This window comes from Rhipicephalus sanguineus, unplaced genomic scaffold (genome assembly GCF_013339695.2).
Source record: "Rhipicephalus sanguineus isolate Rsan-2018 unplaced genomic scaffold, BIME_Rsan_1.4 Seq618, whole genome shotgun sequence".
In the NCBI taxonomy this organism is placed as follows: Eukaryota; Metazoa; Arthropoda; class Arachnida; order Ixodida; family Ixodidae; genus Rhipicephalus; species Rhipicephalus sanguineus.
The window spans coordinates 95667-120934 of NW_023615635.1; the positions used below are offsets into that span (position 1 = coordinate 95667).

At 48.7% G+C, this 25268-nt stretch overlaps 1 pseudogene; it reads right to left on the minus strand.

The window, feature by feature from the left end:
• Nucleotides 1-25268, minus strand: part of LOC119377921 (pumilio homolog 2-like) — a 120031-nt pseudogene that overhangs the window by 83682 nt on the left and 11081 nt on the right.

Genomic DNA, 25268 nt, shown 5'->3' on the forward strand with positions numbered 1-25268 from the left:
CATTAATACTGAACCAATATCTCTCATCTGGTATTTGCAATTCCTGTGCAGTCCCTGCACTAGTCACTAGGTCTAGCAATGACTATTGCGAAGAATGGTGCCACAGCGATCAATGGAGTCTTATGCCAAATGCCAGTGTTGAGTCTTCCCACCAAATGATTTGGGTCAATATCCCAGTCAGCAGCATGCATAGTACTAACCTGTGACAATGCCCAGAGGATGGGGGTGCTCCGTAAGGGTCCTGGTTAAGCAGGTATGGTGTGGAAGGGGGTGCGAAGGGTGAAGGAGTGGGTGCCGTGGGGGGGGAACGCCTAGTGCACCCCCTTGCTGTTGCCCCTGACCCATGGAGTACTGGGCACCTGGTACCAGCGCCATGGGACCTCCAGGTTGACCTCTCTGAGCATGTTGCTGGTGCTGTTGCTGCTGCTGCTGGTGTTGTGTCTGGTGCTGCTGCTGCTGTTGCTGCTGGTGTTGCTGGTACAGCTGCAAAGCAACAAGTCAACCCACACAAACTTCCCTAAACTGCCAGTTCCACACTTGCAATTAAGGGTGGACGCAGCCTTTGACAGCTGAAAAATTAAAGACTCAATTTCTTTTAAAAACTGGTAAATTTGGGCCTTATGCGTAATGAACTAGCTCTCCTAATTAGCAATGCCTAATTCATTGTAAATTAGCAATGCCTAATTCATTGTAAAGTTACTTCAAACAACGAGCATCGGCAGCTGCTGCAATGGCCAAACAAGTGCTGAAACAAGGCCAACTTTGAGCAAGCACTGTTCCTGCACCATTCAACCAGCCGGCACCATCTTGGTTTTTTTTATTCATGAATTCCTGCGCTTTTTTTTTTACGCCCTCGGCTGTAGTGGTGGTGGCGCAGTAGGAGCATGATTCGCTTACGTTCAAGTGGCTCACAGGAGCTTTCAGTTTCCCGCATCTCAGTCACAAAGCTGCGATAAGACTAAGCGCGTGCTCCTCAAGGAATTGCATGAACAAGTGGCTGCTATTGGCTGCTGCGCGCGATGATGCTCTAGTCTCCTTGGCAGTTGCTCAATGAGTCGTTTGCTAAGGCTAGTGCCACTTTTGTTCATTGCTGCCGCCGTACAGCCGACCTTTGTTTCACTTGGTTTCTTGTTATCACTCATGGCACTTCCCCCGAGTTCTACACCAGTGTTTACCATCTCGTGTCGTGCTTTCTGCCTGAGAAGTGTCCTGTTCCTGCTCAATGGGATGTGTGGGTAGTCACGCTCAAGACACTACGTGTGTGGTGCGCTGCGCTGGAGCGGTGTATTAATTCTGTCCCGTTATATTTATTTTGTCCCCATAGTGAAGCAAGTAAACGATTATGACCCCCCTTCTCTCAGCCAAGTAGCCTCTATTCTACCGATACAAGACAACTGCATTGATGTTGCCAGTGCTTGTACCTTCTTTGTGCTCCATCAGTACATGAATGTGTAGCTGAAATGCGGTTGACGTTTTAAATCAACCTCGCAGTGATCACAATCCCAACATGGAGAAAGCCAGAAAACAAAACAAGGAGAGGCAGCAACAGATGGAAGTGTATAAAATGCATCTGCAGGGTCAGCTTAGATCCAAAAATGCACTCGCAACATTCAAGGCCAGTTTTTCGCTATTCATTATTTTGCTGGCAGTGGTGCTGAGGAAGAATATATTTCAAGAACCACTTATCAGATTTCCATCAGGTCTTTTTTTTTACTGTGTTCCTGAATAAATTCCTGAGGTCAAGACAGGCCCATTTCTCCAATATGTTGTCTGTAATTTGTGATAACTACCGTATTTTCTTCAATCTAAGCCGATGTTTCTTTTCGAAGAAACGATGTGCGAAAGTGGGGGGTGGGGTCGGCTTAGATTTGAGTACAGTCGAACCTCGATATATCGAACGGCACGGCGATCGCGAAATAGTTCGATATATCCAGAATTCAATATAAAATATCACGTAAAAAATGCGTCAAGAACTTGTGGAAAACAACCAACGAACCAATCGTGGTGCAGTAAATACTCACTTGAAGATTCAAACAAAGTATTTATTGTGTTGGCTTAAAATACTGAAAAAGAGTAGCCTGCTTTTTGTTGGCAATGGCGTGTTTGACGACTGCGTCCTCAACATAGTCCAGGCGATCCACAAGTGAAAGGCCGGTGCCTTCAATCGCGCTGCAGTGGCGGCGCGCAAGGGCCAAAGCGGCTACGACCTCAGCTGATGTTGGGAGCGGGGCACCATCAGCGCTTGCGGGATCCACCTCGGCAGCGTCTTCATTCGGCTGCTCAGCGGTAGCTTTGGCGACGATCTCTACATCCGTTAGCTCCGCCGTTGTACCAGTGCTGTCGTCACCTCCAACGAAGTCTTCGATGCACATGCTTTGCGGCTCCGCACCAACAAAGCTCTCCAGCTTGCTCCACGTTTCGGCGAGCTCGCTTTCTTCATCTGCGCATGCCAACCCAGCTTCCTCGGATTCTTCCACTGATGCTTCGTCAGTGCGTCCACCGAAGCCCGCATGCCGAAAGCAGTTGGCTATCGTCGACTGCTTGACGTTTTCCCACGACGCCTTGAGCATTTGGATGGCGCCCAAAAGATCGATCTTCAGATCTTGGCCCATCCGGAGTCTTACAAGCAAAATGTCGATCAGCCGACGCTTGTAGATAGACTTAAATGTGCGGATAATGCCCTGGTCCAACGGTTGGAGCTTCGAAGTGGTGTTGGGCGGCAGAAATACCACTTCGATGTTGCTCAGCTGGGCATCGGTGTGGTGTGCCGTGCAGTTATCGACGATAAGGCATACCTTCCGTCCCTGACGCACCAGGTCCGAATCCCACGCCTTCAGCCACTTGAGGAAAATATCCCTCGTCATCCACGACTTCTTATTCCAGGCATAAGTCACCGGAATATTGGGGCAGTTCCGCATGCACCTCGGGGTTTTAAATTTGCCAATTACAAGTGGCCGCAGCTTCGTGCTCCCATCCATATTGGCAGCCAATAGGACCGTCACACGGGCCTTGCCTTGCTTGCCCCCGTGGCACTTGTCCCCGCGAGTGTCCAGCGTTTGCCGCGGAAGCATTTGCCAGAACAGGCCCGTCTCGTCAGCATTAAAGATTTGGCTCGGCTCATACTTGGCGAGAACTTTGGGCCACTCATGATCAAGCCACTTCTGAATTTCTTCATCATTGGCGTCCTCACTCTCTCCCGACACAGTCTTCCCGACAATGTTGAAACGAGTCTTAAAACGTTGTAGCCAACCGCTACTCGCACTGAAATTCTCGACGCCGAGAATGAATGCAAAGTTCTTTGCCTTCTGTTGCAACATCGGCCCCGATACAGGAATATTTCGGGCCCTTGCGTCCATGAACCACTTGTGGAGAGACTTCTCAACATCTTCAAAAGCAGCTTTGCGTACACGCCGCGCGCCCGAGTGCTGACTCTTCTCGGCCTTGGCCTTTATGTCGGCTTTGTTTTTGAGCAGAGTACTCAATGTGCTCCTTGGTATGCCTAACCCGTCCGCGACGCTCGACTTCTTCTCACCATTCTCAACGCGCTGGATTGCTTCCAGTTTTGCTGCAAAAGTCAGGGTCGTCCGTTTCTTCGCGTCTGCAGCCATCGTTACACACACCACAACGCGCGGCAGGCCTAACACACGAGCACAACAACGACCGATGCGACGGATGCCTGGCGATACTATCAAGGAGGAGCTGGTGCAACAAGTGCAGTGCGTCGTTGCTGCAAGGCAGCGGCGTGCGTATGCCGCCACGTTCAAGTGGCGCACTCGGCGCCATCGATGTGTGCAGCAGTCGTAAACGCCCACCGCGCTACCGCTATTTTCGAGAGTTGCGGGAAAGCTCGCCGCCTGTCAACGGAGCGCGGCGGGAAAGCTCGCCGCCTGTCAACGGAGCGCGGGCGGTTTGGGGTGGCCGAGTTCGATATATCCATTATACGTCAAACTTCGTTCGAAATAAAAAATTAAAAAATGCATGCGATTTCCCACGTGATATAGGAACCGTTCGATATAGGCAATAATTCGATATGTCCGTGTTCGATATATCGAGGTTTGACTACAATAATTAAGTCTATTTTTTCTGGCCTTGTGAATTTTGGGGGTCGGCTTAGAATCGCGGCCGGCCTAGATTTGAGTAAATACGGTAAAATTTTATTGATACACCTAATCAACAACACTAAATTCACTCCTCTGCTAAAATTTTTTTGCAAGGAAATTTTAAAAAAGGGATCTGTCTAGCCATCAGGTACCCACCCAGGAACCTACCAAATCAGCCTTTTTCATTTTCCTATGCTGCCTTCTGGCACCTTGGTCAACCGGGACAACCGGTAAAAGCCTCCGAGATCAAGAGGTGTTTCACGACTTTCCCGCTAAGGGAAGGCACATCATGAAAAAGGCATATTTCACAGCGCGAGCAAAGTTTGCAAGTTTTCCAGGCATCCCTTGAATGTCGGTACACACCTGTGAGGCATAGTCTAGCATTCCTGGAGACTCCATGGAGGTGGGCAACAGTCCGTGCGGTGGGTAATCGAAGGAGCCCAAGTCCATCGTGTGGTGATCAAAGTGTGCCTCCAGTGGCGGCCCTGAACCCCCGGGCCCCATGACCAGGGCCTCTAAAGGAGCCTTGGACAGCTTGTCACCCTTGTCCTCACTGGGGGACGCTTGCCGGCTGCCACCCCCCCCCTGTACCCTACAGGGCTGCAAGAACACAAAGTGCACATTCAATTCATTGCAGCGTTATTAAATGTCGATCCTTACGAATACTGAATCGTGTAACAAATTCATTTCAGACCATAAAGAAGAAACAATTAACACCAACTGAGTACACTGACACAAAATCCAATTACAGTCTAATCCCACTATAACAAATACCGCTACAGCGAAATTTCCACCACAAGAATAATTTTGGATTCCCCGTCAGCTGCCCATAGAAAAGAATGCAAAAATGTCTCGTCACAACGAATACTTTTTCTGGGTATTTCCGCTTGAACGAAGTTTTTGCAAGTGCCACCACAGAAGGAAAAGGAGCTCGCCTAGGATTGCCGCGAAATTCCGCTAGAAACTCGACCATTTCTCGTTTCCAGAGCCGTGAGGCCGCATCGCAAGACCCGTGTCTTTATCGGAGACATGCTTTCTGCACGTACATCCCGGTAAATTTTTCACCATCGAGATGCTCGGCGACAGATCGTACATCCGCCATGATGCGCTTCCAGGCCACGGAAGAACCATTCATGTTTTTGGCGTAGCACTCAAAACAAAACTACTACTCGTCGCCACAAGCCCCGCGATCGTGAATGACATCCACGGCATTTTGAAGGCACGTGCGCGACCAGTGCACACCTACCGTATTTATTCGAATAAAGGTCGACCTTTTTTTCCAGAAAATGTTGCTCATAACCAGCTATCGACCTATATTCGCGACCAAAGAATCTTGACCGATATTCACGAACCAAAAACGCCGGACTTATGGCATTCAACTGCCGCGCCCGCTGTTCTTCAAGCAGTTCCTGCTACATACGCATGTTATATACCATAAAATCTCGAATAAAGACCACCCCCCCCCCTTTTCCGACTAAGTAATTAAAAAAAGGTTATTGGGGATAGCCGCGTACCGCCTTTTCAAAGCCCCCACGAAATGCAGCCACTCCGCCCTGTTTGCGCTGAAACCCACGATTTCCCTAGGTAGGCCGTGAAGTCCCTAGCCTTCTAGCCATGCTGCGGTGCCGCCTTCCAGCGCGCAGCCGCACTGGCACTGGCCTGAGGCCTCACCGCCTCGGTCTTTGTTCGTTGTACGATCGGCGTGACGGGTGACGGCAGTGACGGTTCGCATTTGCTTGTGTGTGGTTGCGACGATGTCACGTCGGCAGAGTTATACAGCTGACTTCAAGCGCCAAGTGATACTTTTGCCGAGAACTCGAGCAATTGTGCAGCGCAGCGCGAGTTCTGTGTAAATGAAAAGCTGATTAGGGGTTGGCGAAAGCAGCGGGACCGACTGTTCACAAGCAACGGACGGCGTCGTGCTTTTCGCGGCCCAGCAACCGGCAGGCATGACGCTCTGGAAAAAGAACTTGAGGCTCCATGTGGAAGAGGAACGTGCCAAAGGCCTCCCAGTTTCCTGCGAGGATATTCAAACGAAAGCCCGGCAGTTGGCACAACGGGACGGGATTGCTCGGTCAACCTTCAAGCAAGTCGGGGCTGGGTGCAAAAGTTCATGCGGCGGAACGGCCTGTCTCTTCGTCGCAGGACAACTATCTGTCAGCGTTTGCCGGCAGAGTATGAGGAACGGCTGGTAGAGTTCCAGCGTTACATGTTAAAACTCCGCCGTCAGAAAAATTACATTCTGGGCCAGATAGGGAACGTTGACCAAACCCCAGTCTACTTTGACATGCCCAGTCGCATGACAGTCACAACGAAAGGGGCAAAGGACGTGCGCCTGTTGACAACAGGTCATGAGCACATACGGTTTACCGTGATGCTGTGCTGCATGGCAGATGGGACGAAACTACCGCCGTACATTGTATTTCGCCGCAAAACCCTCCCCAAAAATGAGCAATTCCCTAAGAACGTGATCGTCCGCGCAAATGAAAAGGGGTTTGTGAACGAGGCGATGGCGAAAGAGTGGCTCAAAGTGGTTTGGATGAAGTGGCCGGGAGCAGACTTACACCTGCCAAATATGCTGGCCCTCGATTCATTCAGAGGCCACATCTGCCGGGTGTCAAGGAGGCCCTACACAAGGCCAACACAGACCTGGTCGTCATACCTGGCGGTATGACGTCCCAGCTACAGCCACTTGACGTAGCCGTGAACAAGCCCTTTAAGGACCGGGTGGCTAAGAGTTACAAAGAGTGGCTCATGAAGGAGGATGCCGCAATGACACCGACGGGACGCCGCAGAAAGGCTTCCCTCAGAGAAGTTGCGACATGGGTGACTGACGCATGGAAGGACTTGTCAGCAGAAATTATTGTCACTGGATTTAAAAAGTGCTGCATTTCTAACGCGCTCGATGGCAGCGAGGACGATGTCCTTTGGGAAGCCGTGCATGCCTGCGAAGAATCCGACGACGACGACATTCTTTGCACATCTGACGAAGATTAACTTGTAATAAAGGTGTGCTACGTTTCAATTTTTTGTTTCTAAAAAAAAACATGGGTCGACCTATATTCGTGCCCGACCTATTTTCGAGTAAATACGGTAGTCCAAGCGTAACTACATTCTGCCGCAACCGCCGCGATCAAGGGCGACCACTAAAGTATGCGCGCATCCAACGCACGTGCGCAGACTCAAAGCAGTGCTGCGGTCAAAACCGCAGTAGACGCGATCACAGATAGCAAGGACGCACTTCTGAAGGCAAGTGCCAGCGCGCACAGATTGAAAACGGAACTACCGTTTGCCGAAACCGCTGCGCAGAAAACCACTGTCACTATTGTTGCGATCATCGATAGCGAATACGCTGAAGTACGCAGCAAACACACCAGAAAGATTAAAGGCAATAAAGTCGTAAAACGGCACGAAGCGTTTCGGCTTTCCTTTCTCTCGCTTATGACTGTGGTAGTGTGGAGCTTTGACACTCTTTTTAGTTAGCCTCTAGCGAACTTTGGCAAGCTTCTTCGCGGCGCTACACGCTCGGCACGCGTCGAGGGTAGCCTGCATATAGTATTTGCTCGTGTATAACCCATGTGTATAACTCGCGTATTGACGCAAAGCCGCCTTCCTTGCATTACCGTGAAGCCAAATTGCGCACCGAAATTTGCGTTTAACCCCACCCCGAGTGTAGCACAAAATTTGCTGTATATTTTGTGCATGTTATACGCGAGAAAATACAGTCACCCCGTGTGCGGCCAAGTACGTCCGAGTTAGCGAGAGTTAAATGCAAAGGACAATGCATGCGCTTGCCGGGACCAAAGGACGAGTATGATCATCAGATCTTCCTAACTTTTGTGGTCTATAGATGAAATTATGAAATTTCGCTGCAACGAAATTCTGCGAAATCGAACTTTTTCGCATGTCCCATCAATTTCGTTGTAGCGGGATTTGACTGTACTCTTTTATACACGATAAAAATGGAAAAAAGAAAAAACTGACGAAAACATCAAAATTCTACTCGGAAGATGAGACTTTTCTGATAAAGAGCTTATTTCACGTATTTTTGAACAGTTGGCTGTATTTTTGGTAGATTGTCAGCATGCGGTGGCTGCACGAGAGTGCGAGCCGTGACGTCACATTTACTGAGGTGCACGTGTTCCTGTCCTCTTCCCTTTCTTCACCTCTCCTTTCATCCCACTCTCCCCTTCCACAGAAACGCTGATGCTTAACCCAGACAGGAGCACTGTTCTCTGCCAGTTATGTTCAAAGTGTTTCTGGGAACCATAGTGGCAACTGAGCGGGTTGAGAGACGCAGGCGACGGCTTGCATCGTTGGCATGGCCGTTTATGGCCGTTTCCGATGTATGAAACGTCGCCAAACGTCACCTTTTCTGATTTACAGCACAGCCGCTAGACGTGACAGTATGTGAAAAACACATTAAATTCGTTTTTCCTCTAGTTTCTGCATGAAATGAAGGCTGTGCCTATAGATTTCAGCCCCCAATCTTTAAATATGGCTGAAAATCTTAGCCGTAAAAATTTTGTTCAGTATCCCTTCAACGAGTTATAGCACCCTTGTTGTCTTACAATATACAGCTCAGACCACTTACAATGTAACCGCTCAGAGTGGGGGCCAGCTATAACCTGGCCTTTTCAGACTGCCATTCACCCTCCCAAAGAACTCTACGTATACACGTACCAATTACAGTGCGGCCCCCCTCCTCCATATGAAGCAGACCGGTTATAATGCGGATGCCAGAAAATCCCACAGACAAGCAAGGTAGTGAGTGTGCCTCTCTGTGGAGGTGCATTGGTTGAGCAGAGTGTGACAAGGATGGTACTAAGGCAGAGGAGACACAGAGCAAACAAATGAAGTGAGAGGAAGAAAGAAACAAAAGAGGAAGAGACAAAAAAAGCAACAGCGGCGGCTCGTTGCAGGCAGGTGAATGCAAAACACTGCCGGACTGCAAGGCTCAGTCACAAAAAAATTGAGAGTCAGACGCTGAAAATCAGGACATGCTTGTTTATTTGGACACCTTCACGGCACCGCCACTCGTCCCATTGAGTTAATGTAAACTTATGACCAGAAATTCGGACACCCCGCAGAGCGCCGTTCGATTTTGTTCGGACTCCGGCTGGCTGATCGAGCGCGACGTCGAACGCCATGACAAGATGTCAGCAATGTTTACAATATTTTTGCTAGGTTGCCAGCACTGAAAGTTTGCAATAGCTATGGCTGGACGTCGTGCCAGTGTAAAAATCCACGCAGAAATTACAATGGCCGATCTCAAAGGCTATGTTTCTTGGCTACATGTAATTATAGTGCCTAGAATATACTGGCTAGTGTGCTGAACACGCGCTTTGGCGTGGCCACCGTGCTGATGCCTTCCCACAGTCACCGCATGGCGGCGCTGCGACTCGCTAAGGTCCACCGCACGTCGGCGGCTCCTACGCTTGCAGCTGCGTAGCACTGCGCTTTGTGCTGCGAATAGAGTGTTCTTCGTTCCTTTTAACACAGTCGGCAAAACACTCGATCGGAAGAAGGAAATCTTATTGCCAAATTATTGCCCGCAGAGAATCCTCAACTGGTTGGGCACTAGAAAACGAAGCGTTTCACACGTACCTCATGTCTGCTAGTTTTCGCGATTCTGTGCTTAAATGGGAAGACCGGCCTGTTATCGTAAACTATCAGCAGTAAAGTGGTGGCTGCTTTGCTCCCAAGACGGACAAGATTTTGAGTGGAAAGATGAGTATAGTTAAATTTGTGGATTTCCGCTGGTGGTCTTCTTGCAGAACTGTTGAGGATGAAGCAAGGGTGGCGTTTTTAAGGAGGCTGCAATAAGTGTTTTAAATAAAACGTGGGAGCGGCTAAGTGTTTGTATTTCAGGAAGTCACAGCTGCAAAGTCCATCTATTATAGCTTTACTAAGGCTACCGATTTCATTACTGGTGACAGCCGCCTGCGAAATAACACTGAAAAATGAATCAAACAAGAGTACAGAACAACTAGACCGGCTATCAGTTCTGCTCTGTGTATAAATCCCAATGCGTGGAAATACTGTCACCCAGATGCACATACATAGATGCAACAGCCAAAATAGAATTTGGAGCAATTTTTGGAGCAGGAAAATCTCTTTTGGAGCAGGAAAATCCAAATTTGGAGCAGGTTACGGGGAAAAAAAACTCCGTTTTGGAGCTCAAAATTCCAAATTCGGAGCAGCTTCACAAACAAAGCTTGCTTTTGGAACAGTAACAAAAAAATATATGCGAACATTTCTATGTCACCACCACAATCATGTTTTCAGTGCCTAACATGAATAATGCCAGTGAATTCTCCGGAAACCAGCAGCGTTGAACCGGACTCCACCAAACAATAACGACATCCCCACTAAGATTTGCAGCACGTGTCAAACGGCTCGTTTGTCAGTTAACTTTCTTTATGCGGTGCTTCCACATTAAATGGGCGCTCACCTTTGCTCATGCTGAATGACCTTGTAAAGCAGCGTTTGAACCAGCAGTAAAAACTTCATTTGGGCCCACCGGAACACATTAACGTCTTGTTTGAGTCAAGCGCGACTGGGTCGAATTGGATTGGATGAAGGTGCCTCTGGTGCTTCTCCCAACATTGGGTCGCCAATACGGGCTTCGTTTTGCGTTAAAATGAGGCTAAAACTAGCGCAACCGAAAATTTTTGCGGTTACCGGGGGCGCTTTGGCGCAGCGTGGCGCAATTTCAGAAAAACGAAATTGTATCAAAATGGCGCAATTGGTGCAGCTGTTGCATCCCTGCACATAGAGTGATGCACTATTGGCTTTGTCACTTTTGCGCTATGGTTTAATTAGCTGACCGGTTGTGATGCTTTTCATAACGACGGCGTATTTTCGTATTACTAAATCCTATCGCAGGTAACGGCCTATTGAACACAACAGTGTCGCTTGACTGAGGTGCGCGAGAACGCTATGCACGATGTCAGCGGACATTGACATCCAATGAAATACACTCTAGTAGTCTCCGCGTTTCTAATACTGGCTAATAAATCACTTCAATAAACACGTAGACTCTGTTGCCTAGATGTATGCCCATCATCGCAGGAAGGCTCACACCCACGCAAGTCGTAGTTACTGTTCGGACGCTTTCCTGCGAGGACAAAATGTGTACAAGGGCAGACACAAGTGGGAGTCAACTTAAAAAATTTTTTTCTTGCTTTAAAACAAAAAGTAATTTGATAAAACTTTCTCGTTTGTGGGGAGGGCAAGTTGCTAATAAATGCGCTATTTGGAGCAGTTTTACTAGGACCACCTGAATGTTCAATTTACGACTGAGCATTGGCCAAAACTAACTTTTTTGAAGGTTTGCCGCTGGCTGTACGCACTATTTCGCTCTATATGCGGCTAAAACTATTTTTCGCGCATTGTACAACTTCATGACCATCTCCTAACACAAAATTTTCCTTTTCACTAAATGTAATGTTTCCAGAAAAAAAGTCCCAATATAGACCGTATTTCTCATAATTAAGCCCATATGAAAAAATCACGGTAGCACCAAAATTGACAAAACGCTTTTTAAATGTAAAGTCTATCATCGTTCTGCAGAAAAAAAGTTTGTCCCGGCCTAATTCCGAAAGAACGGAATTTTTAATAAATTATTTTCCGTGTCATAGTTTCGAGCTTCTCAAAAAACGTCACATGAGCATTATGCTACTGAAAAATTTTTTTCGCAAAAAATATCTTGGTGGAAGACTTCTCTCTTCAGATAGGTAGCCCTCAATTTTTTTCAAGCAAATCGCAGGTGGTCGAGCGCCAAGGTTGGGACAGTTGGCATGGAATGACCCATGTGCGAGTACCCTATGCAACGTGTGCATAAGAGGCACAGATTGCTCAAACGACTCAATCTTTTTAGCAGAGTTCAGGAACGGTGGCAGCATAGAAGGAGCAAATAACTGTACAGGCAAGACTTATTAAAGGTGATCGAATACCTTAGACTGTAATCAAACACTTGCAATAACAGCAGCAGTTCGTTGTGGGCTAGCAGAGTGAGAAAGTGGGGCAGTTGCCAAGGCAACAGAGCAGCCTTTGCACCAGCATCTGCATTTTAGTGTGCATTGCCGCTGTTTGGCTTTTCTGTTTGCTGGCAGGAGAGTAAATGGCTGTGTCATTGTAGACCGCAGGCATCCCGCAAATTTAAAAGCTTTATGGTGCACACATCCGCCATCACTACCAGTAAGCAGACTTATGAGCATGGTAGACTTTTTCAGGACAGTTTCCGCGGCTGGCAGATCAGCCACGGACCTATACTGATGTTTCACGTGTGCTGCTCTTGCTTCAGTGCACGAGTTGGATCTCTTCGATAACCAATCCGCATGTTTAGGGCAAGCTTCCCGCGACACAATGCCAATCCACGAGCTAGGCTTCACGAGCGCTTACTGGCTCACTGGTAACGGCTGCAAATGGACCAAAGTTGCGGTTTGGTACAAAACTCATTGTGGTGGCTGCATTTGGAAAGAGGGAATCGCATAGCCAACCAAAGCAAGGGCATGGGTGGCGTGTGTAACCTCGCAGTTTGCAGTTAACGTCGCGGCCACCAGGTGATGGCCATCACCCTCGGACATATCAGACCCTAACCTGGGAGACATCAGATTCTTCACTCACTTGTAGACCTTGTCGTCGTCAATTCCGTTGTGCATGATGCCGTTGGCTTGCATCACCGCAGTTCGTCCGTCTGCATCTTTCAGCTTGCCCTCTTTTCCCTTCTTCACTTTCTCTGGGTCGTTGGTCTGAGAGTGCAACCAATGCAGATAATTATCAGGACAAACTTCTATGATTAAAGCTTCATATGCATCAAGTGTTTAACATAAAAGCCTCGTGAGTAATTTTCTAAACAAAAGACGCTGTTAAGCACAAAAGAAGATGGCATGTCTTGAGGCAATAATCACACATTCGACCACGAGTCCTTGAAACTAGTCAATTTCAAATTTCCAGAAGGCAACCCAGCAAAGTCACCAAGAATAATGTGTAGACTACATCGAAAGAACTAACTTCAAGATGGTTATTCCACTTCACAAAGCCTTGTGAAATTCCCACCAACCCAACCAGCAATAGGTCAGCACACATTCCTTGCGCTCGCACAACTCTGCTTCCATAACAACAGTTTAGCCCATATGCGATCTTGCACCTAACAGCTGGTGAAGTCTACAGGTAGAAATTTATTAACGAGCCTCCTGAAATACTGTTGTTGCGATGCATCATCTCTAAGGAGTAGGTAGCAGTGCCCCTATAAAGTCATAATAATCAAGCTGGTTGGAAAATTTGCTGAACAACTGCCCCTGACAAGTATTTAAATTAGAACGGAATAAGGAAAAGAAAGAAAAGTCAACTAAAAACTGTGTGCACCAACGTAAGTTTACCTGGTCAGCTTTTGAGCTTTTGATGCACACTTCCCTATTGCCATCTTCAGATTATAGTTTTCGAGAGCTCTAAAGCACTCCCAAAATTCCAATTTGTTTGAATGGCTGAAAAGGGGTGCTCCAGCTACACTTCAATGGTCCTTTGCAATCATTTGATTCCAGGGAGCCAAGAGGCACATCCAGTATGACCATTGCAGCCAAGAGATGTGTTTGTGCAGATGTCTCCTATTTAGAACACGATTACAATGCTAGCATGTGTGCAACGCCTCCAAGCAGTTCTCACGGCTTTTATTTGGCTATGCCATGCCTGTTAGAGGTAACTGGCCATTTCCTATTTATTCTAAGATACACATTTTATTCTAGACAGCGTGACAGGCGTGCAACCTTGGGCTTTGTAGGTAGCTGATAGGCTCGACATATGAAAGATGCCATTGGCCATCCAAAGATGCCATATGAAAGCTAAAGCAAGGCAGCAAACATGTGATACTCACTGGAGGACCAACGTGCATGCGGCCAACCATGCGAGAGTCCAGATCCTTGATGGTGGGAGAGCTCCCCAGCACGTATTCAACCATCTTGACACCCAGGCCCGAGGTCTCAGAGGAGCGCGGCGACAACATGGAGGCACCCCGCTGCGGGGTAGGAACCACTTCGTCGCTGAACCATGATTGGTTGTGACACGGCATGCTCTGCACGCATATGGATGCCACAAAGTCAGCATGGTTGTGTCTTTCACAAGTCAGTGACACACGAGAGCCAGTAGCCACAATACAGACATATCGGGTTACAAAAAGCAGGCTCACAAGCTAACAAGTCTCAACATCTCCCGTAATATGATCACTCAAAACACTCATAACTCATAAGAAGCAAGGAAAAAAATAATGGAAACAGAGCTATGGACAGTGAACAGCACAACATGGAAAGCCGCCCAAATTGTTCCCATACTGCAGCAATGCTGTGCTACCACATTTTCAAGCAAACTGAAGGAAAAAAATTATAATGGTAATGATAATGTAAAAGAATGATAAATGATAAAAATTAACTTGGAAATGGTGCGTTTGCGGCACTGGTGAGGCATGCCATGAGTTGAGCAATCTCGGCAGAGCACACATTAATTCTGCACACATTTCTAACGGAGTTGCATGAAGGCACGCTCACCAGAGGTGCTGGCATGGCCGCCTGTGCTCCATGTGGGGTCTCTCCACTGGTCTCCCAGGAAGAGGCCCTTGCTGTCCTCGGGCTTGGGGCCCGTCCTCAAGTGACCACAGCTTCTTGGTCGAGGCGGGGATCTGCACGCCACACGAGGCTACAGTGTCACCACCCCACGACACCTCCATTCCCACTCCCTCACAGTGCAGCTGCCGGCAGCTGCGTCACACAAGCAAGGCGGAAGGCCAGAGGTCTGCTGTCAACACAGCATCAGGCGCTAGCAATGCGTTCTACCTGAAATGGTGGCTCAACGTGACAGATGCCCTTACCCACATCTGGGCCGATGCAACACTTGCTCGAAGTCCGTACATGAGCGCTAGGTCACAACTGCTACAGAACCCAAGCCACCCACGCCGTCTTATAGCTCATTCACGTTCGGGCATTTGTCATCTATGGCGACTGGAATTTCAGTGATGCTACCGAGGACATCTGATTTGGAGCAATTTTTGGAGCAGCAAAATTTCTGTTTTGGAGCACTTTGGGAGCAGCAAAATTTTCATCTTGGAGCACTTTGGAGCAGCGAATCTTATATCCTGGGGTGCAAAACAGAAGCACATTGCATTAACATTCAAGCACCTGAGTATTATTATGGGGCTCTTATGAAGGCTAAAAATATTTCGATTTATTGCAAATCTCATGGAAAAAATCATCTCAGGAGCATAGGCGTGCGCACAGGGGGGGGGGGGGGCGGCCGCTTCCCCCCTAATCACCTAAGGGGGGGGGGGGGGGCGCAAAATCTGCCCCGTACATTGACCCTTGCGATAGCAATTATATGGACACTCTCGGCGGATTTTTGCCGTCGCCGTTGCCGTAATTTTCCGTATAGGCCTAGTGCGCTGCAGCTTTGAACCGAACAGGCAGCGCCACCGGACGGCCGCGGTGGAAAACTTAGGATTGTCGTTTGTTGCTCCCGTGCCTGCAGTCACGGTAGAAATGCATGGCTCCTCGCCGAAAGGACGTAAAAAACGTCGCAGAACTCCGGTAATTTTCCGTACTTCTGCATGCATGGCTGGCACAAAAGCTGTAGGAACACCGTTCGGAAGCAACTAGCTTTAAAATTCTGCGGGTTACCTCAGAAGTCGGACGAAAATGAAAGACTACTCTACCGCAGCTGTGCGGGCTGCGTAAGCAACGCTTCGAATTCCGTCCATAAGTGTCCTCACTCTCGTGCGTTTTTTTTAGCCTTTTATAATTTATTTTAAATGTATACACAAGCTTACAAGGCCACAAAGAAATAGGAAGATAGCAGGCTGACAACGGCCACCTAGAGGGGCAATGTGCCTGTCTGCGTCTTCTGCTCTCACGCGTGATTTCTTGCCAGCCAGAGCGGCGAGCAGGGGTAGCCGGTGCGGAATCAGACACAAATTTGCCGCGTCCTCTTCGCTGAGAACGAAAACAGTTCGATATGGCTCAGCACACGTAGAGCACTGAAAAATCAAAAGCTCACCTCCACTCGTTCGGCGTAGTCCTCGGTTTTCGATTGCGCTCTGCATTTCCCAATAATGTCGGAAGATTCCATCACGCACATCAATTCTTCTTTCAGACCACACACTGACCACTCACGTGCAACTTCGTACCAAGCGACCAAGAACTCCTTTTGAAACACACGTTATTGCAATTTCAATCCTATGGAAACCGCAGAACAACAGACGATCATCGCGTCGTCCTCACATTCACGCGCGGGCTGGCGGCCGTGGCTGGCGATGCGCTTTCCTAGCAGACGACAACCATGCAGTGACGAACTGATGGGCGCTCGCTTGCAGTCTCACTGTCTGTGAAGTGTGTGCGCTCGCTCGCCTGTGTGCGTGCGTTGTGAGCGTGTTTGTGTGTGTGGTGGGAGGGGGGGGTGGGGGTGGTCTACTGTTCCCCGCGTGGTGTCCAAGAGACGGAAAAGAACTTGTTTCCGGCGCAAACAGCTGTTTTTTGTCGGCTTTTTTTTTCTTTTTTATTGCGATAGCAATTATATGGACAGTCTCGGCTGAATTTTGCCGTCGCCATCATGCACCGTATGTATAAGTATGTATATATATAAAAAAGCCGCAAAGAAAAATATGCTTCCGAAGCACGGAATCGAACCAGGGACCTCTTGCTCCGCAGCGAGCGGCGCTAACCGCTACGCCACAAACGCAGATCCTCCACGTAGCTAACGGCGAGCGTTATATACACACCCTTTACTGCTGGACGAACACGGAGACGGCCGGCGCTTATAAGCGTTTCTTCATTACCAGCGAGATTGCGCTAGGAGCACGACGGGCGCATTTAAAAGTCGTCGGCGAGCTCGCTCGCTTCTTATGTTTGCGCAGGGAGAACCTTGCCCTTCTGCTGTCTGGTCGCGCGGTTTTCCCGTGGTGAGGGCAAGAGGGATGTTCAACCTTTCACTGTGATGTCCGCGCTCATGTTGCGGAGCGTACGAAAGTCACTCGAGCTGAAGGGACGCCGGTAAACGAACAAACAGACGATGAGCGCGAACTATCAAGTGTCACAGCTCGACACTTGAAGCACGCTAGTTTCCTTCGCTACTTCGGCTGCCTTTGCAACAGGAGCGCTGTTCAAACTGAGAGTATCCATTGGAGAGCCTCACTTCACATAGCATTAGTTTCTTGCTATCGCATTCATTGCTTCGCCCTTGCGGCGAAACTGTGACTTTTTTTTTGTTGGTAGGGCTCGCAGTTTGGTTTTCAGCGAAAAGAATGACTGAGAGGGGCCTGTCTTCCTCGAATGGCTTGAGGCGAATATGGGACGAAGTTTTTTTGAATGCTTACGTTAACAAGAGTCGCTGCATGCTGGTTTTTCGGCAGCTTTAAACGGCTGTAGTTTAAGAGGTTTTTCAGACAGGAAGAAAAACATAAATAAAGATAACGTATTTACACACGCAGACAGAAAAAAAAAAAAAGAACTACGGCGGCCGTTCTTGGAGAACAGCGGCCGCCGCAACCGTAGCCGCCGCCTTGAAACATACAGTCGGGCCCGTAGGCGACAATCCTAACAGTGCGCCGCTAGCCCGATAGAGGGCGAGAGCAGTAGCGCCACCATACCAGCTCACGAGGTCTATAAAGTCCAAATTAATAACATCACCATGCGCATTCTAGCCGCGGGTAAAAGCTCGCGAGCGCTGGCGACGAACGCGGCTGAAGCGGAGATTAAACTAGCCAGCTGTCTGTCTCCGCTGCACGGACAGCGCATGAGATAACATCTTCCGCGTGGGGCCTGCCATCGATTGCTCATCAAACAGAGAGGAAACGCCCGCCCGTTCGTAAGGAGCACGAAGGGACGCCAGGGGAGCGAAGGGGGGGGGGGGACCGCATCGTTCGAAGGGCGCAGTCGCTTGCGCGCGCGCTATCTCGAGGCATCAGGAGACGGCTCATAAACTTGCTGTGCTCTCAACGCTTACTTCGCGTTAAAAAACTCAGAGCAAAAAAACGCTTCAGTTCCTGGAGGGGCCATATTCCCTTAAACCAGTTTTGTTGAGTTACGCGAGATCGGATCCAAAAGAGTAGCTGCTAGTCTTATTTCGTTTCACAATACAGTTTTTTGGTATCGCATCATTGCTTCGCCCTTAAAGGGGCCCTGCAACACTTTTCGATCATAAAAAGTGCTGCCGATCGGTAGTCGAGGCTCCGAGAACACGCGAGCCAAATATCGCGATGCGCACGGCCTGGAATTTACAAAAATTCTCAAAGTCGGCTGAAAATCGCTCTTCTCTCGACAAATGATGTATTAGTCCGCACAATATGACGCGATTGTCGGCAGTTCCACCATTGGGTGATGTTATAATCACGATAAGACCCTCATTATTACTTTCGTTGTTAATTTTGAGTTCAATTAGTAAATAATATGTTTGTTTATATTCTGATATCGCGTTAAAAACACCGAACAAACATTAATATTAGCACTTCCGGTCTCACCGACAGCTCGTCCGCTCGTAGTTGCGTGGTTCTGTTTTCTTCGCCATGCGCAGTGCCGAAAACGTGAATATTTCGGGGCTTTTGACCATCGCCGGTTGCCGTTGAGAGTGGCAGCCATTCGAGTGTTGCCTCGTCAGCTGGGAACTGCATCGTCGGCACGTTTTCACGACCGACGAGGCAGGGGCGCAGCATGTCTCCAATAACAATGCTGGCGTCCGGTAATGGCGGCGCTTCGGGGTCGTCTGCCAGTGCCGTCTACGAGGCGGTGGATCGGAGTATGGGTCGAAACCCATCTCAGCTGTCATTCATTCCAAACGAGCGCGCAGGTTTGCTTCCATGGTTGGCAGAGCGATGAAAACACTACGGCGTTCGAGGTGCACACCCAACATTACCAAACCAACGCGCAGTTTTCAAGCACGCGCGATACACAGTGCGATCGGCTCCGCTCGACGAGAACGACGCAAGCCGACCGGAAGTGGCAGCACAGACCACGTGGTTGCGCCCAGACATCAGAGAGAAAAAAATGAAGAAAAAAAATTCCGTCGGCGCTCTTGGGCGGAGCCTCGCTCCTCTGCGCTCCCTCCCTCGACTCGCTGCCTAGCTTTCCGCGCGCTCGCGGCGTTGAGTTGAGGGAGAAAGCTGCGGAACGTGATCTCTATAATTTGGTAACACCACTTAGACTTGACGGATTCGAAAAATTTTTGCAGCATATGACTCGTGAAGAGTCATACATCAATAATGAGACTATTCCAATATAACTAAGAAAGGTGTTGCAGGGCCCTTTAAGCGAAACTGAGTTTTTTTAACCGTCAGCTATTGACCCCGAAAGCGAGGGGCGGACGTGTAACATGGCGTAGCTGCTGCACTGTGGGCCGTCAGCGACGGGCCCACTATGACAGCTGCGCATTTGCGGCTGCTCCGACCAGGAGATATGATTTTACTAATGAGATGACATTTTTAAAAAAGCAAGCAAAGAATCTGAATCTGAACACTAGCACTGACGAGCTCGAAAGGGCAGGGCCTTTTAGGGGGTATTACCGCAGAGTGATTACAAACTCGGACGTGCTGGCGGAAAGAATTACGGAAAAGCTGTTCTGGATGAAGATCCATGGATAATGTATATCTGAGGAAAAGTGTCAACGCGTTTCCACGTTTGCGTGCTCTTCCATAAACGCGAAGCAAGGAAAATTCGATATTGTCCCATATATCTACTGCGAGCGATCCCAGATTTCATTCCGCGATGTCCGGAAACAGAAGTGACAGATATTTTAGCGGCACTCATGTAGTTATTACTGAACATTGCTTTCCTTATGTGCCTTGTGACGCTTGAAACGAGCTATCAGCAGCGTTTCTGGAACAGACGACGTCCGCCGATGAATCGCCGTTGCACTTTCTCGCTACCGATAGGCCTAGACGTCACGAGCCTCTGCGGAGAGCGTTTTGCTGCCGAGCCGACTTGCAGAACAGAAGCTGCGTCGGCAATGTGCATGGAATCGTGGCTACTCGGAACGCACGCGCGAGCGCTATTTATTTAGCGGAATAATTCTTGGTCCATGATTGCGACTTCACTGGCAGCCCCAAGATCGAGCTGCACATGTTCTGACGCGCCGGCGGTGCGATTGCCGGTGATAGACGCCTCCAAACCCGAGACTTTGGCGCAGTTTGGCGCAAATTTTGTCGAATTATCAGGATGGCGCAGTAAACACAATTTGGCGCACTTTGGTGCAGTTGGCGCAGGAGTTGAACCACTGAATTTCCTACTGTCTAAATACCCTATCGCTCGGCATCAGTCAGCCATCATGCCGTGCAGTCGCAGCCAGCTCTGGTGGCCAAGAAGAGTGCACTGCTCTCTGCCGACACCCAGTCCACGCAACCTTCCATCTAATACGTCACTGCACTCCCAATGAGCAATGAGAAAGAAGAAATGGTAGTTCTACGAATTCTGGAAAGTGCAACGTGGTTTGGAATTAGTAGCAGAAAACAGCCATTTGCAGGGTGTTACGAGGAACGGTGCACTTGTTGCCTTGCATTGTGACTGGCTACAGCGAGGGGTTCTGGCGGCATTGGCAAGGTGGAACTGATCAGTGCAGAAGGAGAGCATTGACAGAGGCATTCCCGCCTGCCGAAGTGGCTTCCACACTACACTAGATGCCAAATATTTCAGTGTGAATGCATCTATCAAGATGTCAGTTAGTTGCCGAGGAAAAAAGAAAGGGAAGAAGAGGATGACTATACAATACTATGCAGCATGTCCTTCCTTGCTTCTTGACATTATGTTTTGACCATCGATGTGAAAGGTTTTTTTGGCAGCAGAAATGCAGCAGAATATCTGTGCCGCCGCCAAATGAACGAAAATCCCACTTAGGTTATCCAGGCTAGGTAAGTGGGCTAACTCCACCGAGTTTCGTCTAATCTCACATGAAACCAAGCACAAATGAACAAAAGATTGCATGACGCAGCACCAGCTGCAACTGGTAAACAAAAAAGGAGACATTGCTGGTCCCAACAATGTATCCAGCTAACAATGGTTCCCAGAGTGGAGACATACAGAAAAATAGTGATTACAAGACAATTAATAAAACATGAGAAGTAAAAATGCGTCTATAATTGACATTCTGGAAGCTTTTATACAATGTGCCAACAACCCCGATGCAGGCTCGAGATCTGGGTCATAAACACAGCTAGAACAAGATGGGTATATCTGTTATTGTATGTGCCCTCAGCCCATTCCATGTCCACTGTAGGACAATGGTGTCTCCCAATAATCTCTAATGCACTGTCTGGCACGAACCAATACCATTTTACGCCTGTTTCTTATTAATATTGTACCCCAACCTAACCATCATACGGCCTTGGCTGCCTTTCCGAGCTTTTGGTATCCATTCCGTTGCTCTTGCTGACCACCAGTCCGTCCTATGCATTATTATGTGGTTGGCCATATCCGTTTTTATTACTATTGCCACACTCGCTCATTTCCTTTAATATGATTGAGCTTCACCCAAAAAACCTGCTACCACCACTCGTCACAGACTGCACTGCAATGTTTGTAAACTTCACAATAGTTCCAGACTGTTCTGTCAAGATTATACGCAGGACACAAGTAGCAGAGTTTATTCTAAAGCTAATGCGGGCACCAGCGATAGCGCTGGAAGGTTGATAAGGCATCTATAAAAGCAGACGCATTTCACAGACAAGCAGATTAGTTGACGCTCGACGTCCGTGCTCGCTGTTATCATTGTACAGTGAGTGTTCCTTGTACTTTAAGCCGTTCTTTTACTGGGTGCACAAGTTCGCCCAATAAAGCGTTTCTCCTTACCAATTGCATCCTGTGGTCTTCCTGGTCACGACGTGACACCATTATTCTTTTCTTTTTTTAAGAAACAGTGAAATACTTAGTTTCGAAGTGTTGAATACAAGAAAACTGCACCAAGTGCACCTGCACTTGGCATGAGCAAAAGCCTTACACTGCAATGCAACTATAAGCCAACTCAAGCGGGTGCACATGAAGAACCATAAGTAGGAGATCCGATTTGTGAAAAAAACTCACTCTAGTTGATGACTAGTTTCTAAGGCGAGGGCTACTACTAAGGAGGGCAACTATAAGCCCAACTCAAGCGGGTGCACATGAAGAACCCTAAGCAGGAGATCCGATTTGTGAAAAAACTCACCTCTAGTTGATGACTAGTTTCTAAGGCGAGGGCCTGAAAGTCTGTCTCCAGTTCTGGTGCTTCTGTGCCACGGGCCTATAAAAGATAGAAAATTGGAAGAGCAGAAAATCAATACACAGGACAGGGCAAAACAACTAGGGTGTACTCATCATCTTTGCAGAACAGGGCCATACAAAGCACATGAATAACATGAAACTGCAAACTGAAAAAAAAAAAAAAAAGCGGAGGGAGGGGGGCTTCTTGCATGAGATTAACCCATATATGCTTAGTGTCCTACATATAGGACGCTTCTTTGATGCACTCTAACATCGCTATTTCTTTAGCTGATGAGTAGTGCCACCTACAGCCCATCAAGCAGCCTCAATAGGCCTGCTTGATGTGCTGTAGGCGGCGCTAGTCATCAGCTAAAAAAAAAATAGCGATGTTAGAGTGCGTCAAAGAAGCGTCCTATATGTAGGACCACGGCCGCTACATAAAAAAAACAGGTGCGGCCTGCTGCGTGGCGCCGAAACGGCGTCCGGGTCCTAGTTCTCCTTGCGCCCGCTCTGGCGCCACCACAACGGTCCAGCTGTTCACAGAGAAGCGCTTCTACAGCCGCGTTTGTACGCCCGACACTTACTCCAATCAGGCCGTAGATAAGGCGTTTTATAGTTGCACATTACAGGTCGAATAGTGAAGTCGTTATTAGAACTGCCGATTACCCCACATATAGGAACGTTTGCCCTGGAGTACCAATGTTTGTAGAGGGGCCTCAATACTCTCCATGAATGCTGCCCGTTTGACTCAACTGAAATGAAGAGTGTCACTCAGTCACTGATCCGTTAATGGACAGGCAGTCGCCGGGAAAGTTCAACGGGCTGACTTATCGGCCACCGAAAACGCACACGAGAGCCACACACTTAATGAGGGTCCTTTAGTGCGCAACAAATGCCGGTAGTGGTCCAAAGGAAGCGATAGAGCCAAGAGTTGACAACACAAACAAAATATATTCTGAGTTAAGGCAGTACAAACACCACGCAAACATCCACACTCGGCAGGTATCAATTACAACTCACAACATCACTTAGATGGTGTTTAAAACAACGGGAACAAACTTACCGTGCTACAAATGCACTCTCATCCATCAGAAACTATCCAAGAACACTTAAAGGCCTTGAATATTCACCAAACGTGTGCAGCCCACAATTCTTTGAACGTTTCTCGTATATTTCTCTTCCATGAAACACTCAAACAATATCCAGCTCCGGTCACCGTCATTCGGCAACACTCTTCTAAACAGTGCTCCCACGGTGTCATCACTCGATTATATAAGATCAACTGACCGCACTACACGACTCACACGAACAACATTATTTCTTTGCCGACTTCACCCTACCGTCCTACCCTCGTCGTCTCTCGTTTGGATCCTTCCCAGTTTCGCGAACACTCCAAGTGATTGTTCGCCTCGTAGCACGTAGCGCAGCGACAGCTAGGGGAAAGGGATTTGTCTCGCCGGTTCGTCTGCGGAATCGGTCGGTTCCACTTTGATTTCTTGAATTCTCCGATCTGCGTGGCTGTTAGGCTGTCGCAACCGCGACGGCGTTCTCGGTGGAGAGGGTAGGGGTTCGCCCCGGGCGCCTTTTGATGCTTGTCTTTTTTTTTTCGTTGCGCGCACCCGTTGGGGGTAGCAGTCAGCGCAGTGGCTTGATGCTGTAGTCAGGATGCGGCGGCGCGCGGCTGTTTTAGCGCTCGTTTGAGACAGAAAGAAGTGCTCTGTTACGAATATTACGCTTCCCGACACTGTAGATCGCACGGTAATACGTGGTACTTCACAGTAGCGTCTTTCCACACGTTCGAGTTGCAAAGCGGCACACAACAGGTTCGCGTCATCACACCGCTAAATAAAACGTCTGCCACACACGCGCACACCAAAAAACCGTACTCATGCGCAGGAAACATGAGGCAAGCTGCTCACACGCGCGGTCACACACGAGAAAGACACGAGAAAGCACACGGACACGCATAAATCCTGAGGCAACCACATAGTAACACGAACCAGCGTCTGCCTTGCGGACCGCGCTTGTGGCGCCCTCACCCAAAACAGCTGCCGCTCAGCCGACCCGCGCTCCCCATTGACGGCGACGCGACGCAGCCGCGCACCTGTTTTTTTATGTAGCGGCCGTGGTAGGACACTGGGCATATATAGGTTAACACACCATCAAAGCTTCTATTAATGGCTTTCAGCAATGCCGAGTGCACTGTGAGAAAAATCGTCACCGGTAACTTAACCAAAATTGACACTTTCAAATTCAGCTTCATTTGGAAGCAATGCAACAAGTGTTTTTTTTTTCTAAGGGAACAAAAAAAGTCAGTTTCGCCGCAACGGCGAAGCAATGACTGCGATAGCAATAAATTGTAATGTAACGCGAAGAACGGAAAGCAGCTCGAAATTGCCAGCGCTTTGCTCGAGCCCAAAGGACACACGAAAAGAACGCACACAGGACGAGCGCGAACTAATGCGTCACAGCTCGACACTTGAAGTGCACTGCTCAACCATAAAGCAGGACGCACAAAACAAACGAACAGGTACACACAAGACGAGCGCGAACTAATTGTCACAGTTGTTACTTATTTCTGTTTGAACAGCGCGCTCCTTTCGCAAACGCGGCCACTGCAGCGAGCGTAAGCGAGCGAAGCGAAGCACCCCACCGGCCGCCCCTTCTTTCCTCGAGATAAGCGCACGAAAGCGACGACGCCCTGTAGAGCGAACAGCAACGGCGTTTGCAGGGGCGGGGCGACGATCTTTAAAGCGCGCAACACGCACGCACGTCGCGCCATCTATGTGGCCACTAAGAAAGCATGCTGAATTGCATAGTGTATATAAATAGCTCGCCGTTAGCAGGCTGAGAGACTGTGCTGTCGTGGCCTAACGTCTAACGCGGCGGGCTGCAAAGCGAGAGGTCGCCCGTTCGATTCCGCGCGTCGGAAAGAATTTCTTAATTATTTTCTTTGTGGCTTTTC